Source organism: Eurosta solidaginis, chromosome X (genome assembly GCF_040869045.1).
Source record: "Eurosta solidaginis isolate ZX-2024a chromosome X, ASM4086904v1, whole genome shotgun sequence".
NCBI lineage: Eukaryota > Metazoa > Arthropoda > Insecta > Diptera > Tephritidae > Eurosta > Eurosta solidaginis.
The window spans coordinates 5,976,124-5,992,391 of NC_090324.1; the positions used below are offsets into that span (position 1 = coordinate 5,976,124).

Genomic DNA, 16,268 nt, shown 5'->3' on the forward strand with positions numbered 1-16,268 from the left:
CACCTGCCTATACTTATTTCGCTCGAGCGTACCGCCGACTTCATCGTCACCGAAAAACGCACTTTCATAAACTTCAAAAAAAGGAAAGTGGGAAGAATATAAATCTTTTGCAGACAACCGCTTTGCTGCCCCCCCTATTCCGACTGATGCCCGCCAAGGGGAGCGTGCTTTCCGTAAGGTTATCGAATCCGCCTCGGCACGTTTCATTCCCGCCGGGAGAATTCCCGAAATCCGGCTACTTCCCGGCGGAGGCCGCAAACTTAGCGAGAGAACGTGACCTTATAAGACAGCTTGATCCAGGCGACCCCCAAATAAGGGATATAAACCAACGCATCAGATTGCTTGTGGACAAACACAAGCGGGCGAAATAGGAGGAGCACCTAAGAGGTTTTAACCTCTCTACCGGTGTGGGTAAACTTTGGTCCACCGTAAAGCCCCTATCGAATCCGACTAAGCACAATGACAAAGTTTCCATCGCCTTTGGCGACAAACTGCTGTTGGATGCGAAAAAATGCGCGAGCGATTTCTGCCGACAATATATAATGCATCCTACGGTCGATAGACGGAGAGCCAATAGATACGCACATAAACACAAATTCAGCGCGTCACCAATCACCATCACCGCTAAAGAGGTTGAGGACGCCATTGGTCGCGCTAAACCATACAAAGCGGTGGGCCCAGACGGCATAGCCATGCCGATGCTTAAAAGCCTAGGGAAAGAGGGTTTCAAATATTTAGCGCATGTCTTCAACCTGTCTCTTTCCACCTTTGTCATACCCGAGAAATGGAAAATGGCCAAGGTGGTCCCGCTACTAAAGCCTGGGAAACCAGCTAACATAGGGGAGTCGTATCGTCCGATATCTCTCCTATCGCCAGTAGCAAAGACGCTTGAAGCCATTTTGCACCCCTACTTCAAAGCAAAGTTGCAGCTAGCCTCTCATCAGCATGGTTTCAGGAAACTCTATAGCACTACCACCGCGCTAAATGCTATTATCACCAGATAAATTGCGGTTTAAATCAATACCCCCACCATAGAACAGTACTCGTAGCGGTAGACCTATCAAAAGCTTTTGATACGGTCAACCATGACTCGTTACTGCAAGACCTGGAAAGGTCTACGCTTCCCCCAAATTATCTGGGTGGTCGGTAGGCATCGGTGCAATTTAGAAACGAAACATCAAAACCAAGGAGAATTAAACAAGGGGTGCCACAGGGTGGTGTCCTATCCTCACTTTTGTTTAATTTCTACATATCTAAGCTACCTTCACCACCGGAAGGAGTCACAATCGTTTCCTACGCCGATGACTGCACAATAATGGCCACAGGCCCAGGCCCAAAGATCGATGAGCTATGCAATAAAATAAACAACTACCTCCCTGATCTCTCCAGTTTTTTCGCCTCGCGAAACCTGGCATTAACACCGACTAAATCTTCCGCGACCTTATTTACAACATGGACGTCCCAAATGTCGACCATTTTGAACATCCACGTCGATGGCACTACGCTACCTACTGTCCTACACCCCAAAATATTGGGTGTGACGTTTGATCAGGATCTACATTTTGGTGAGCACGCAGCCGAAATTGTTCCGAGAATTCAGAGCCGTAACAAAATCCTCAAATCCCTCGCTGGCAGTTCCTGGGCAAAAGATAAAGAAACGCTCATGATTACATACAAAGCAATTAGCCAGCCGATTACGTGCTACGCGTCACCCATATGGTCGCCAAGCCTAAAAATTACCCACTGGAAGAAGCTACAGGCCTGCCAAAATACTACTCTCAGAATTGCCACGGGCTCTCTTCTTATGTCCCCAGAACACCATCTGCATAATGAGGCGAGAATACTCCCCATAAGGTAGAGAAATGAGATGCTGACCAAACAGTTCCTGTTGAATAACCAGAAACCTGAGCATCCCAACAGCCCAACAGACATGTGATTGATGAACCAGCACCGCCTAAGGGCTTAAGGAGTCACCTCCGTAAGCATTTTGAGGAAATACGGCACCTGAGAACACAAGCAGGTCCTTGGTGAACTCCATAAACAGGCGTCGGACCTTTATGCCGGGAATTGCCCGGTGAATCCAGTACTCAAAGAAAAGTATCCAAAACTCGCGGAAGAGGAACGCCTACTCCCCAGGGAAACGCGTGTCACTCTTGCTCAACTTCGTTCTGGATACTGTAACAGGTTAAACTCTTACCTATCCAGAATCAACCCCGACATATGTATGCCCCGCTTGCAATGTTTCCCCACATGACACCAACCATCTCTTTAACTGTAATGTGGAACCAACGCCCCTTTCCTTATGGTCCACCCTTGTTGAAACAGCAAGTTTCCTTGGACTCCCGTTAGAGGATGTTTATGACAATTTGTGATCGGTCGCGGCTGTTAGGTGGGGCGAAGCATTGCTACAACAACAACAGCAACAACCACCAGCCGAGGTAGACACAAAAAATACCCCAAACATTCCTGATGTCTGGCTAGCAGTTTTAATCTGCGTTATCGTGCTATTGACCATTGCAATAGCCACGATACTCAAAATTTATATGAAAATGTAAGATAGGCATTTGAAACCCGTTCAAGCTCGTATCTAAGGAATCTATTTTTAGTACCTTACCAAACTTACACCCTACCATTTTAAAAACCAAACCCAAAGCTGAGGAAGATCAACAAATAATTGAAAATAAACCTTTAAACAGTAACCCTCAAAATGTCGCAAACGACATTAAAAGCAGCTTCATTAGATCTGCCCAAATTTAATGGCAAATCAATAATTTGCATACTTCACAGTAGTAGTTTCCATGAAAGTTATCAAGATAACATACTTGAAGGCTGTCAAAGAAAAAGATTTATACCACAGGCCTGGTAAAATTTGCGTCAGTGGATATATGAAAAAAAAATAAAATACTAAAAAACCAGCCCATAACAACAAGAATACAAAGAGAACAAATAAAAATACATGTGAAGCCCTATATAAATTTGCATTAATAAGACATGTCGCGCTCCTAAAATGGTAGCGTAATAAATACAAGCAACCTGATTGTAGATGATAAAATTGACTTAGGACAATTACTTATCAGGCTGTACACATGTTGTACAAATGCCGCCAATATGGGACTTGTAAAGAATAAAAAACACAGTTGTCCTGAGGGACAAATTGGTGAAAAATAATGGAATATTTACTCGAGTAGGCAAATTTAAAATAATAAAAGTAGGTACCCAAGTTCTCTAAGATCAAACAATTGCACTAACCCAAAAGGTTGTGAAAGTGACAAATCCCGTATTAAAATAAAAATAATTCTTTATAAAAGTCATGACGGTTCTGTCTTGGTGGCCGCCGCAGAAATCGCATGACATACAAGATCAAGGATATTGCTGGGAGAATAGGAAAACTATGAAAAATATGAAAAGAAAATTCAAAGATACGAAAAATTTTTGCATCCACTGTACTTTCCACTTACCCATTAATTTGACTACTATCAATACACAACTACTTCGCTCTTCCATCAATCACAACCCCTAAAATTTTTGCATAATCCATGACAGATTTCTTACTTTATATGCCCTTAGTTTAGTAGAACTCGTTAAATAATGAAAATCGTTATTTAATAAAAATGTTTAATTCAAAAGTCATTCATCTTTAGTTAGCAGAAATACCACATTAAATAAATAATTATAAATTTAATAGCCCGGGTCTCATTTAAGAAAACCTCACAATCCAAGAAGTCATAATTTTACATATTAGGAAAAATACTTTACTTTAACCACCAATAGATATAAGTATGACCTGTTTCAATTAGGAAAATCTATTCCTTTTAGAGCTATCATAATTTTAAAGAAAATATCTTTAAATTAAACCCCAATAGAATAGGAACCACAATAAAAATATTTTTACTTTAACCCCAATAGATTAGAAGATAGTAATAGGAAATATTTTTACTTTAACCTACTTACAAAATAAGGAAATAATAGTCCATAAGAATAGGCTTACCCAATATAAAAATATGCCAATGACTCACAATAATTTAACAACAAAAAAAAAACAGTTTCAACAGGTTTAATTTCAGTGTGACCCCATTTAATTTGTTGCGTCCCTCTTACAAATTGTCATCCTCCCAGCAGCTCCTTGCAGCAGGACTGCTCCATATTCTCTTACGCCGGGAAGGCATCGAATCCAATCCGGGTCCGTCTCCTGACCCCGGTCCTGAGAAATGGTTTTGCTGCATCTGCCGGAAAAGAATCTTTTTAGGACGGTCATACTCTGTTGTTGTAGCGATAAGGTTGCTCCCCGAAGGCTTTGGGGAGTGTTATCGATGTGATGGTCCTTTGCCGGATACAAATCCCGTACGCTCCGGTACCATAGCACCATTAAGGTGCTAGCCCGACCATCTCGGGAACGATTTATGTGGCCACATTAAACCTTCAGGCCTTCCCCTCCCTCCCCACCACCAAGTTCCATGAGGAGCTTGGGGGCGCCAGAGCCTCGTCTGTTAGTGAAACAGGATTCGCCGCGGATAGGTGAGGTTGACAATTAGGTTTGGAGAAGCTATATATTGCGCTGGCAACCTGAAGGGTTGCGCTACACACCCCTTGAATCTGGTATTTTAGTCGCCTCTTACGACAGGCATACCTACCGCGGGTATATTCTTACCCCCTTACCCGCTGGGGGTACTCTGTTCAATGTGTCTCGTGTAAGGGATGGTTGCATCGGACAGGTTGTTCTGGGCTTGATCCCAAAACCCGACGTCCACGTAACTTTTTTAAATCTTTTGTGGCTCCTTGCTGTTCACGCCCAAGGGCGTCCCGTAGTCTACGCCTAAGCGCCCCCCCCCCCCACACTACCTTCCAGCAGCCCCGCTGCTCAGCAAGCCACAACAAGTACCCGCTGCTGCTCGCGCCCCACGGCGCCAACAACTCAAACAGCTGCTACCACTCATAACTACTACCTTCGTAGTAGAGTCGGTAGCAATGCTGAGCATCAGCCCTTGCCCCGCAGTTAAACTGTAATGGACTAACTGGGAAGATTACGGAGATAGTCGATTTCGTGAAGCGGTACAACATCCGCATTGCTGCGATTCAAGAGACTAAACTCACAGCAGGATCTGCATTGCAGACCTGCTCTGGGTATAATGTCCACAGGAAAGACCGAGAGAGCGGAAATGGAGGGGGCCTCGCGTTTATCATACACCACTCTGTGCAATACTATATATTTGATCCTGGCATCGACCGCAGGGACAATGTCTTAGAACGTCAAGGCCTATCTGTTCGGTCAGGCGATGCAAACCTAGAAAACATCAACATCTACATCCCTCCTGCCACCTATTGCCCCAGTGGATACCGCCCTAATATCAGAGCCTTACTCACTGGCAACAATCGCATTATCTTAGGCGATTTCAATGCCCATCACGATCTATTGCACTCAAACTTGCGGACGGACACTAGGGGTGAGATGTTGGCGGATCAAATAGAAGAAACGACGTTCTGCACAATAAACGGAGACGCCCCCACACGTATGGTAGGAAGCTGTCACAGTTCGCCGGATATCTCAATCATGAGCGCAGAACTCGTAAACTGCGTCAACTGGCAGCCGATGGTAACATTGGCATCCGACCACCTGCCTATACTTATTTCGCTCGAGCGTGCGGCCGACTTCATCGTCACCGAAAAACGCACTTTCATAAACTTCAAAAAAGGAAAGTGGGAAGAATATAAATCTTTTACAGATAACCGCTTTGCTGCCCTCCCTATCCCGACTGATGCCCGCCAAGGGGAGCGTGCCTTCCGTAAGGTCGTCGAATCCGCCTCGGCACGTTCCATTCCCGCCGGGAGAATTCCCGAAATCCGGCCCCACTTCCCGGCGGAGGCCGCAAACTTAGCGAGAGAACGTGACCTTATACGACAGCTTGATCCAGGCGACCCCAAATAAGGGATATAAACTGAGAAACCAGCTAACATAGGAGAGTCGTATTGTCCGATATCTCTCCTATCGCCAGTAGCAAAGACGCTTGAAGCCATTTTGCTCCCCTACTTCAAAGCAAAGTTGCAGCTAGCCGCTCATCAGCATGGCTTCAGAAAACTCCATAGCACTACCACCGCGCTAAATGCTATTAGCACCCAGATAAATTGCGGTTTAAATCAATACCCCCACCATAGAACAGTACTCGTAGCGCTAGACCTATCAAAAGCTTTTGATACGGGCGACCATGGCTCGTTACTGCAAGACCTGGAAGGGTCTACCCTTCCCCCATGTCTTAAAAGGCGGACCGCAAATTATCTGGGTGGTCGGCAGGCATCGGTGCAATTTATAAACGAAACATCAAAACCAAGGAAGATTAAACAAGGGGTGCCACAGGGTGGTGTCCTATCCCCACTTTTGTTTAATTTCTACATATCTAAGCTACCTTCACCACCGGAAGGAGTCACAATCGTTTCTACGCCGATGACTGCACAATAATGGACAGAGGCCCAGGCCCAAAGATCGATGAGCTATGCAATAAAATAAACGGCTACCTCCCTGATCTCTCCATTTTTTTCGTCTCGCGAAACCTGGCATTATCACCGACTAAATCTTCCGCGACCTTATTTACAACATGGACGTCTCAAATGTCGACCATTTTGAACATCCACGTCGATGGCACTACGCTACCGACTGTCCTACACCCCAAAATATTGGGTGTGACGTTTGATCAGGATCTACTTTTTTGGTGAGCACGCAGCCGGAATTGTTCCAAGAATTCAGAGCCGTAACAAAATCCTCAAATGCCTCGCTGGCAGTACCTGGGGAAAAGATAAAGCAACGCTCGTGACTACATACAAAGCAATTAGCCAGCCGATTACGTGCTACGCGTCACCCATATGGTCGCCAAGCCTAAAAATTACCCACTGGAAGAAGCTACAGGTCTGCCAAAATACTGCTCTCAGAATTACCACGGGCTGTCTTCTTATGTCCCCAGAACACCATCTGCATAATGAGGCGAGAACACTCCCCATCAGGGAGAGAAATGAGATGCTGACCAAACAGTTCCTGTTGAATACCCAGAAACCTGTGCATCCCAACAGACATCTGATTGATGAACCAGCACCGCCTAGGGGCTTAAGGAGTCATCTCCGTAAGCATTTTGAGGAAATACGGCACCTGAGAGCACAAGCAGGTCCTTCGTGAACTCCATAAACAGGCGTCGGACCTTCATGCCGGGAATTGCCCGGTGAATCCAGTACTCAAAGAAAAGTATCCAAAACTCGCGGAAGAGGAACGCATACTCCCCAGGGAAACGCGTGTCTCTCTTGCTCAACTTCGTTCTGGATACTGTAACAGGTTAAACTCTTACCTATCCAGAATCAACCCCGACATACAAAATGTATGCCCCGCTTGCAATGTGTCCCCACATGACACCAACCATCTCTTTAATTGTAATGTGGAACCAACGCCTCTAACACCCCTTTCCTTATGGTCCACCCCTGTTGAAACAGCAAGTTTCCTTGGACTCCCGTTAGAGGATATTGATGACAATTTGTGATCGGTCGCGGCTGTTAGGTAGGGCGAAGCATTGCTACAACAACAACAACAACAACCACCAGCCGAGGTAGACACAAAAAATATCCCAAACGTTCCTGATGTCTGGCGAGCAGATTTAATCTGCGTTATCGTGCTATTGACCATTGCAATAGCCATGATACTCAAAATTTATATGAAAATGTAAGAAAGGCATTTGTAACCCGTTCAAGCTCGTATCTAAGGAATCTATTTTTAGTACCTTACCAAACTTACACCCTACCATTTTAAAAACCAAACCCAAAGCTGAGGAAGAGCAACAAATAATTGAAAATAAACCTTTAAACAGTAACCCTCAAAATGTCGCAAACGACATTAAAGGCAGCTTCATTAGATCTGCCCAAATTTAATGGCAAATCAATAATTTGTATACTTTACAGTAGTAGTTTCCATGGAAGTTATCAAGATAACATACTTGAAGGCAGTCAAAGAAAAAGATTTATACCACAGGCCTGGTAAAATTTGCGTCAGTGGTTATTTGAAAAAAAAAAAAATAAAATACTAAAAAACCAGCCCATAACAACAAGAATGAAGAAAAGTCACAAAGAGAACATATAAAAATATATGTGAAGCGCTATATAAATTTGCACATGTCGCGCTCCTAAAATGGTAGCGCAGGAAATACAAGCAACCTCATTGTAGATGATAAAATTGACTTAGGACAATTACTTATCAGGCTGTACACATGTTGTACAAATGCCGCCAATCTGGAACTTGTAAAGAATAAAAACACAGTTGTCCTGAGGGATAAATTGGTGAAAAATAATGGAATATTTACTCGAGTAGGCAAATTTAAAATAATAAAAGAAGGTACCCAAGTTCTCTAAGATCAAACAATTGCACAAACCCAAAAGGTTGTGAAAGTGACAAATCCCGTATAAAAATAAAAATAATTCTTTATAAAAGTCATGACGATTCTGTCTTGGTGGCCGCCGCAGAAATCGCATTACATACAAGATCAAGGATATTGCTGGGAGAATAGGAAAACTATGAAAAATATGAAAAGAAAATTCAAAGATACAAAAATTTTTGCATCCACTGTACTTTCCACTTACCCATTAATTTGACTACTATCAATACACAACTACTTCGCTCTTCCATCAATCACAATCCCAAAAATTTTTGCATAATCAGTGACAGAATTCTTACTTTATATGCCCTTAGTTTAGCAGAACTCATTAAATAATGAAAATCGTTATTTAATAAAAATATTTAATACAAAAGTCATTCATCTTTAGTTAGTAGAAATACCACATTAAATAAATAATTATAAATTTAATAGCCCGGGTCTCATTTAAGAAAACCTCACAATCCAAGAAGTCATAATTTTTACATATTAGGAAAAATACTTTACTTTAACCACCAATAGATATAAGGATGACCTGTTTCAATTAGGAAAATCTATTTCTTTTAGAGCTATCATAATTTTAAAGAAAATATCTTTAAATTAAACCTCAATAGAATAGGAACCACAAAAAAAAAATATTTTTACTTTAACCCCAATAGATTAGAAAATAGTAATAGGAAATATTTTTACTTTAACCTACCTACAAAATAAGGAAATAATAGTCCATAAGAATAGGCTTACGCAATATAAAAATATGCCAATGACTCACAATAATTTAACAACAAAAAAAAACAGTTTCAACAATAGCATTCCAATTTACTCGTCAATAAAAATGAAAACAAACAATTCATATTGGTATCCAGTTACCATTAATTCACAAACGTTAATTTGTAAACACATGCCGATTTTTAATTGAGTCGACGCTCTTAAGGGTCGGCTGTGCAAAACATTACTCATCATAGCAAATATACGAAAAAAAAAAATAGCAAAAGCCAGCTTATTATGAAAAAGCGAAAATCAGCATATTACGAAGCAAGAGTAAGCATAACGGGCACTGCATGTAAAGCGAATGCAGACGAATAAAAACAAAAAAGAAAACACATAAACTCATAATATCAAGTTACCACTATGACATAATTAATAATTTCAATTGAATTCAGGCGAATCCTGCTTGTCTACCAACGCGACAGTTTCCTCTGACCAGCTACATCCTTAGCAGCTTTGCCAATTCTGATCTAGACTGGCAGGATCGCCATGTAAAGAAATGTTAAACAAAATAATTAAGGGAGGAACGCAGATGAGTAGCGTTGGATCGCAATTGTCAATTGTTCTTTATTGACGAAATTCATTACTATGTATACAAAAGTTCTTAACCTATACATATATACATATTTACATACTAAAAGTGCATGACTCAATAGTGAGGAATGGTTTGTCAGCAAATTATTATATTGACCTACATATTGTCAATATGATTCCCGCTTGAACAGTTTGGTATGACGTATCAATATATTGGGCGACTTGGCAAATGCGAATCTCATGGTAGTTATCTGGGTCAATGGACGTATATTTGCAATGTTAAGCGTGTAAATAATCATAATAAAAATTAAACGGTCTCTATATCTACTTTCGTATCTATACAACAATTCATGCACCACTGGGGGGGGGGGGGGGGGGGGGGGGGGGGTTTATCGTCACAAAGTTCGACTAAAAAATTACGTTAAAAATAACAACACACAAAAAAAAAAAAAAAATTTTAAAAATAGTACAAAAAAAGATTTTTTTTGAACATTAATAAACTTTTGCGACAGGAGGATTTGAATTTCTTTTGTTTTTTTTTCTTGTTCTGCTCTGTAAATTGGGGCATGTAACAATGTTAGATCAGATCATGGTGCAAGAGGCTATGTAACCGCATTCACATAATTTCGATTTCCTGTTAAAAATATTTCTGTTTTCCTTTCTTAATTTGAAAGAGTATTTCAACTTCATAAATATGTTTCTAACTTCTCATGCTCAGCTGCTCAATAACTTAAATTTTCTTTCAGTTCAAAAAGATTCTAGAAAACAACAACTTTCCATAAAGTTAACATCGAAAGTAATTCGTAATTATTATTCCCCACCCAGTGATGTAGGTAATAAAGAGACTAGAGATGCCAAAATTTACAAGTCTGCAACGTATGTCCCGAAATCATCGGAGAGGAATAAAATATTCAAACATGTACGATAAAGAGAACGTGCGGTTAGCTTTCACATATGACAACACCCTACGGAAATTTTTTAGCAATCTTAAAGATAAAATTTCAACACATGAAAAATCGGATGTAGTTTACAAGATTCCTTGCAATGCGACGGGTCCCACGTATGCGAGAAAGTATATGTGGGGACTTACAAAAACAAAATTGAAGAAAAGGATATCCGCACATAAATCTAATATAAAATTAAGGAACAATTTTTCAGACAACAAAACGGCTTTAACATCCCACTGTCAAGAAACAGGACATTATCCAAACTTTGACAATGTAACCATTTTAGAAGAAGAGAAAAATTATAACAAACGCTTCACATTAGAAATGCTTCATATAGTGGACACCCCTAATAATAAGAGGATGAGTTTCAAAACGGACATTGCGAATTGTGCTCACGTCTACCGCAGCCTTATAAAACACAACAAAAGCTTGTGATGCATTTTTACAAACCCGCACAAACATAAAAAGTTTTCGTTTTCGTTTCACAACAACACTGTAATGCCAAATACATATGTATATATCGATGTACTATTCGCCGTCTAATAATTTGTTTTTTAAAGTTTTTGTTTACAATTACGGCTTTTCATTTGTTTACTCTGTTTGTTTAGATTTTCAATCGCTGTTCTTTTTATAATTGTTATGTTAAATGTTAGAAGAAGAGAAAAATTATAACCAAAAACGCTTCACATTAGAAATGCTTCATATAGTGGACACCCCTAATAATAAGAGGATGAATTCAAAACGGACATTGCGAATTGTGCTCACGTCTACCGCAGCCTTATAAAACACAACAAAAGCTTGTGATGCATTTTTACAACCCGCACAAACATAAAAAGTTTTCGTTTTCGTTTCACAACAACACTGTAATGCCAAATGCATATGTATATATCGATGTACTATTCGCCGTCTAATAATTGTTTTTTTTAAGTTTTTGTTTACAATTACGGCTTTTCATTTGTTTACTCTGTTTGTTTAGATTTTCAATCGCTGTTTCTTTTTCTTGAAAGCGTATTTGAAGATGTAAGTGGTGTTGATGCATAAATGAAAGTTTTTTATTTTATTATTAAAATTACGTATTGTTTTTTGCAGTCAGTCCTGATGATGACTTCAGAGTGAAGTCGAAATATTGAAAAATAATTAAAATAAAACAAATTAAATTAAAAAATTAAAAGTGTTTTATTTAATCCGGCCTTGAGCTCAAAAATAAAAAATAACAGTTTATACTGACGGCCAAAAAAGAAAATAAATCATGCAAGAAATAAAAATTTTAATTTCCGCTTTCGAATCCTAAAAACGGAGATCGAAACGCGTCTTTGATACCATCTTTGATAAGAGTTAGATAGTGCATGGGCTCATAAAACGTTACAAAAAAAAAACAAAAAATTTAAAGCCGGTAGTTAAACCTTTTTTAATCAAACAATAATCAACAATTTGGTACACATTTATAGAAATAACTTCTTTTAAACGAAGGATTACATTGAATAACTTTTTGACCTTATGGAACGACATTCCGAAGTTGGACGAGGCTGGCCGCAGTTCGGATGCAGCCAAAAGAGGTGAAATTATGCGAACGTGAGTTCCATTGATACTAATCACTACTTCTGGGAATCCTGGTTTAGAGTAAAATACAATTTTTGCTGTTGGGGTTTTAATCCACTTCGCACAAATATGCTCCTCAATAATATCTAAAACCAGTCCAACACCAAAATCATTTCCACAGCATATTTGATAGCTGCCGTCAGCAAGGCATCTGAGTGTGGCGCGTATGCGGAAATGGTCCTTAAATTTGTATAGTAATGAGCAAAATGTTTCCTTTCAAATCTGCAAAATAACTTCATAAGAAGCTTATCATTTGCCACTTAAACATTTTCTTACTTGGTGCTTGGTGGTTCCAAGGGATTGGAATGATCACGCGAATGTTTTCCGTATTCGCTACATGTCAATCACCAACATTTTCGCCATTATAAAATAGATTTCATATAATAATTTTAATAACAAAATTACTATTGCAAATGCTTAAATTTCCGCCACAATTTGATCAGCTGTTCATTTATCTGTGAAATCATTACTTTCTGAAGTTGACAACTCAATTCAACTTCAACTGAAATAAGTTGTAATTCGTAATACCAAACAGGAGTTGAGTTGTCTTAAAGTTGAGTTGTTTTAATTACAACCCAACTAAGTTGAGTTGTAAATGGCAATAGGGGCAATAATCATCAGTATCGAAAAAAAAATTGATTGAGCCATGTCCGTCCGTCCGTCCGTCCGGTAACACGTTAACATGAGTAAATATTGACATATCTTCACCAAATTTGGTACGAGAGCTTATCTGGACCCAGAATAGTTTGGTATTGAAAACGAGCGAAATCGGATGATAACCACGCCCACTTTTTATATATATAACATTTTGGAAAACACAAAAAACCTGATTATTTAGTAAATAATACACCTAGAATGTTGAGATTTCACGTGTGGACTGATATTGAGACTCTTGATAAAAATTAAAAAAAAAAAATTTTTAAATGGGCGTGGCACCGCCCACTTGTGATAAAATAAATTTTACAAATATTATTAATCATATCTCAAAAATCCTTAAACCTATCGTAACAAAATTCGGCAGAGAGGTTACCTTTACTACAAGAAATGCTTTGACGAAAAATTAACGAACTCGGTTAAGGACCACGCCCACTTTTATATAAAAGTTTTTTAAAAGGGTCGTGGACGAATAAAATAAGCTATATCTTTGCAAAAAAAAGCTTTATATCAATGGTATTTTATTTCCCAAGTGTATTTATAACAATAAGTAGGAAAAACTTCAAATTTAAAAAAACGGGCGTGGCACCGCCCCTTTTATGACTACGCAATTTTCTATGTTTCGGGAGCCATAACCCGAAGAAAAATTAACGGACCGTAATAAAATTAGGTACAAAAATTTTCCCTATAGCAGGAAATATTTCTAGAAAAAATGGACGAGATCGGTTAAAGACCACGCCCACTTTTATATAAAAGATTTTTAAAAGGGTCGTGAACGAATAAAATAAGCTATATCTTTGCAAAAAATAGATTTATATCAATGGTATTTCATTTCCCAAGTGGATTTATAACAAAAAGTAGGAAAAACTTCAAATTTTAAAAAATGGGTGTGGCAACGTCCCTTTTATGACTAAGCAATTTTTTATATTTCTAGAGCCATAACTCGAAGAAAAATTAACGGATCGTAATAAAATTGGGTACAGAAATTTTCCCTATAGCAGGAAATATTTTTAGAAAAAATGGACGAGATCGGTTAAAGACCACGCCCACTTTTATATAAAAGATTTTTAAAAGGGTCGTGAACGAATAAAATAAGCTATATATTTGCAAAAAAGAGATTTATATCAATGGTATTTCATTTCCCAAGTGGATTTATAACAATAAGTAGGAAAAACTTCAAATTTTAAAAAATGGGTGTGGCAACGTCCCTTTTATGACTAAGCAATTTTTTATATTTCTAGAGCCATAACTCGAAGAAAAATTAACGGATCGTAATAAAATTGGGTACAGAAATTTTCCCTATAGCAGGAAATATTTCTAGAAAAAATGGACGAGATCGGTTAAAGACCACGCCCACTTTTATATAAAAGATTTTTAAAAGGGTCGTGAACGAATAAAATAAGCTATATATTTGCAAAAAAGAGATTTATATCAATGGTATTTCATTTCCCAAGTGGATTTATAACAATAAGTAGGAAAAACTTCAAATTTTAAAAAATGGGTGTGGCAACGTCCCTTTTATGACTAAGCAATTTTCTATATTTCTAGAGCCATAACTCGAAGAAAAATTAACGGATCGTAATAAAATTGGGTACAAAAATTTTCCCTATAGCAGGAAATATTTCTAGTAAAAATGGACGGGATCGGTTAAAGACCACGGCAATTTAGATATAAAACAAGTTTAAAAGAGTCGTAGACTAGAATAATCAAAAAATGTTTTGAATCAATGATATTTCACTTATCAAGTTGTATTGTAAGAGGAAATGGGGAGACATTTTTTTTTAAATGGGTGGTGCCACGTGCTATATAGAAAAGTAATTTATCACAAATGTAATGTACAATTGAAGCTTACGCTGAGTATATAATGTTCGGTTACACCCGAACTTAGACACCTTTACTTATTTATTTTCACTTCCTTGAGTGGAACATATTTATCAAATAAGTATAAAATTTGTGTAATTAGGAAATTAAGCTTTCGATTTATATCAGGAAAGAACCAGGCACTATTCCAATGCAAAATACTAGCCTCATAGAAAAGCTCAGATAGATTAACTTATTTAAAATCTCTGTAATAAAAATGTGTTGTGGTTTTGCAACTGAGGTCAATGTTATACGATATGAAGAGCATATCATGATCAGATACACCAGCAAGTGAGAATTGGTAACAATGAATTACCTCGGAGCTATTAGATGTGCATATTAAGTCTAGCAAAGTAGGTATACAATTAGGTGAAAACTGTGTGGGAAATTTATTAATGGCATCTAAGCGAATGGACTTTAAGTTATTAATTAACTTAAGCGATCGATAGTTGTTATTAAGAATGTCTATATTTAAGTCCCCGCAGAGTAAAATATGCTCATATTCATATTCATATTTGGCCCAGTTGCGAGAAAAAATCATCCATCTCAAATAATTTGCTAGGGTTGTACGCGCATATAATTAAACATTTATTATTACTACCAATTTCCATAATAATGTACTCCACTGGATCATTCAAACTTGATTTAAAAATAATTTTTTGGGGAATTTTCGCTTTAAAATATATGGCAACACCCCCACCTCTGGCTCCAGTTTTCCTGTCATTCCTAGTCAACTTGTAACCATGCAATTCATACAAATTATCTCCAGCATCATCTTTGAACCTGCACGCATATGATATCTATTTTTGAGTTGCCCAAGATGAAGTTCATATAACCAACTTTTGGAACTTTATAACTAAAGGCATTGATGTGACAGAGCTGAAGAACTGGATGTCTGTTGCTTACAGTATTAACAAGTAAATTCAGACATCCGCTGTCAGTGCTGAAACACACATTAGAGCTAACCATAATCATAAACGCAAGTAGCACAGTGTAATTGGCTTTCAATATTAAGATTATTGAAATCAACAACAAATAAAAAGGGTTGGAAAAAGTCAAACATGTTTATACATACATACATGTGCGGTAGCGAATGAGAGAAAAATAAAGTAAAAATAAAAAGTAGAAGTATATAAATTAAGTTGTAAATTTGTAACAACATTGCGCTCTATATAGATTTTGCCTCGCTTCTTTTGCCTTCCTTGCTTCGCTGTTCACCCATATCGGATCTTTGCTTCGTTGCACTCTCACGTATATCTTTCCTCTTACGATAAAAGCAGATGTTACCCAACCTAACCATCTCAGCAGTGTAGCGTAGGTCATTGTTGTTCTGTTTCTCAACGTTAAACTTTCATGCACATATATTTTGTCGTAGCCAACTTCGTCAATATCTGAGAGTATTAGATATCTTTTTTTTGATCTGCAGAAAGCAGCTGAATTCTGTCTTGCGCCGTATTTAGTTTTACTGAGATGGGAGCAGAATTAGGTCGTTCGCTGTTGCTGTTGTTATTCT

At 38.4% G+C, this 16,268-nt stretch overlaps 1 protein-coding gene across 1 annotated transcript in view; it reads right to left on the reverse strand.

The window, feature by feature from the left end:
* Ca-alpha1D (Ca[2+]-channel protein alpha[[1]] subunit D) overlaps positions 1-16,268 on the reverse strand; it is a 6,221,746-nt gene that overhangs the window by 5,148,749 nt on the left and 1,056,729 nt on the right. The gene's annotated exons all lie outside the window — the stretch shown is intronic.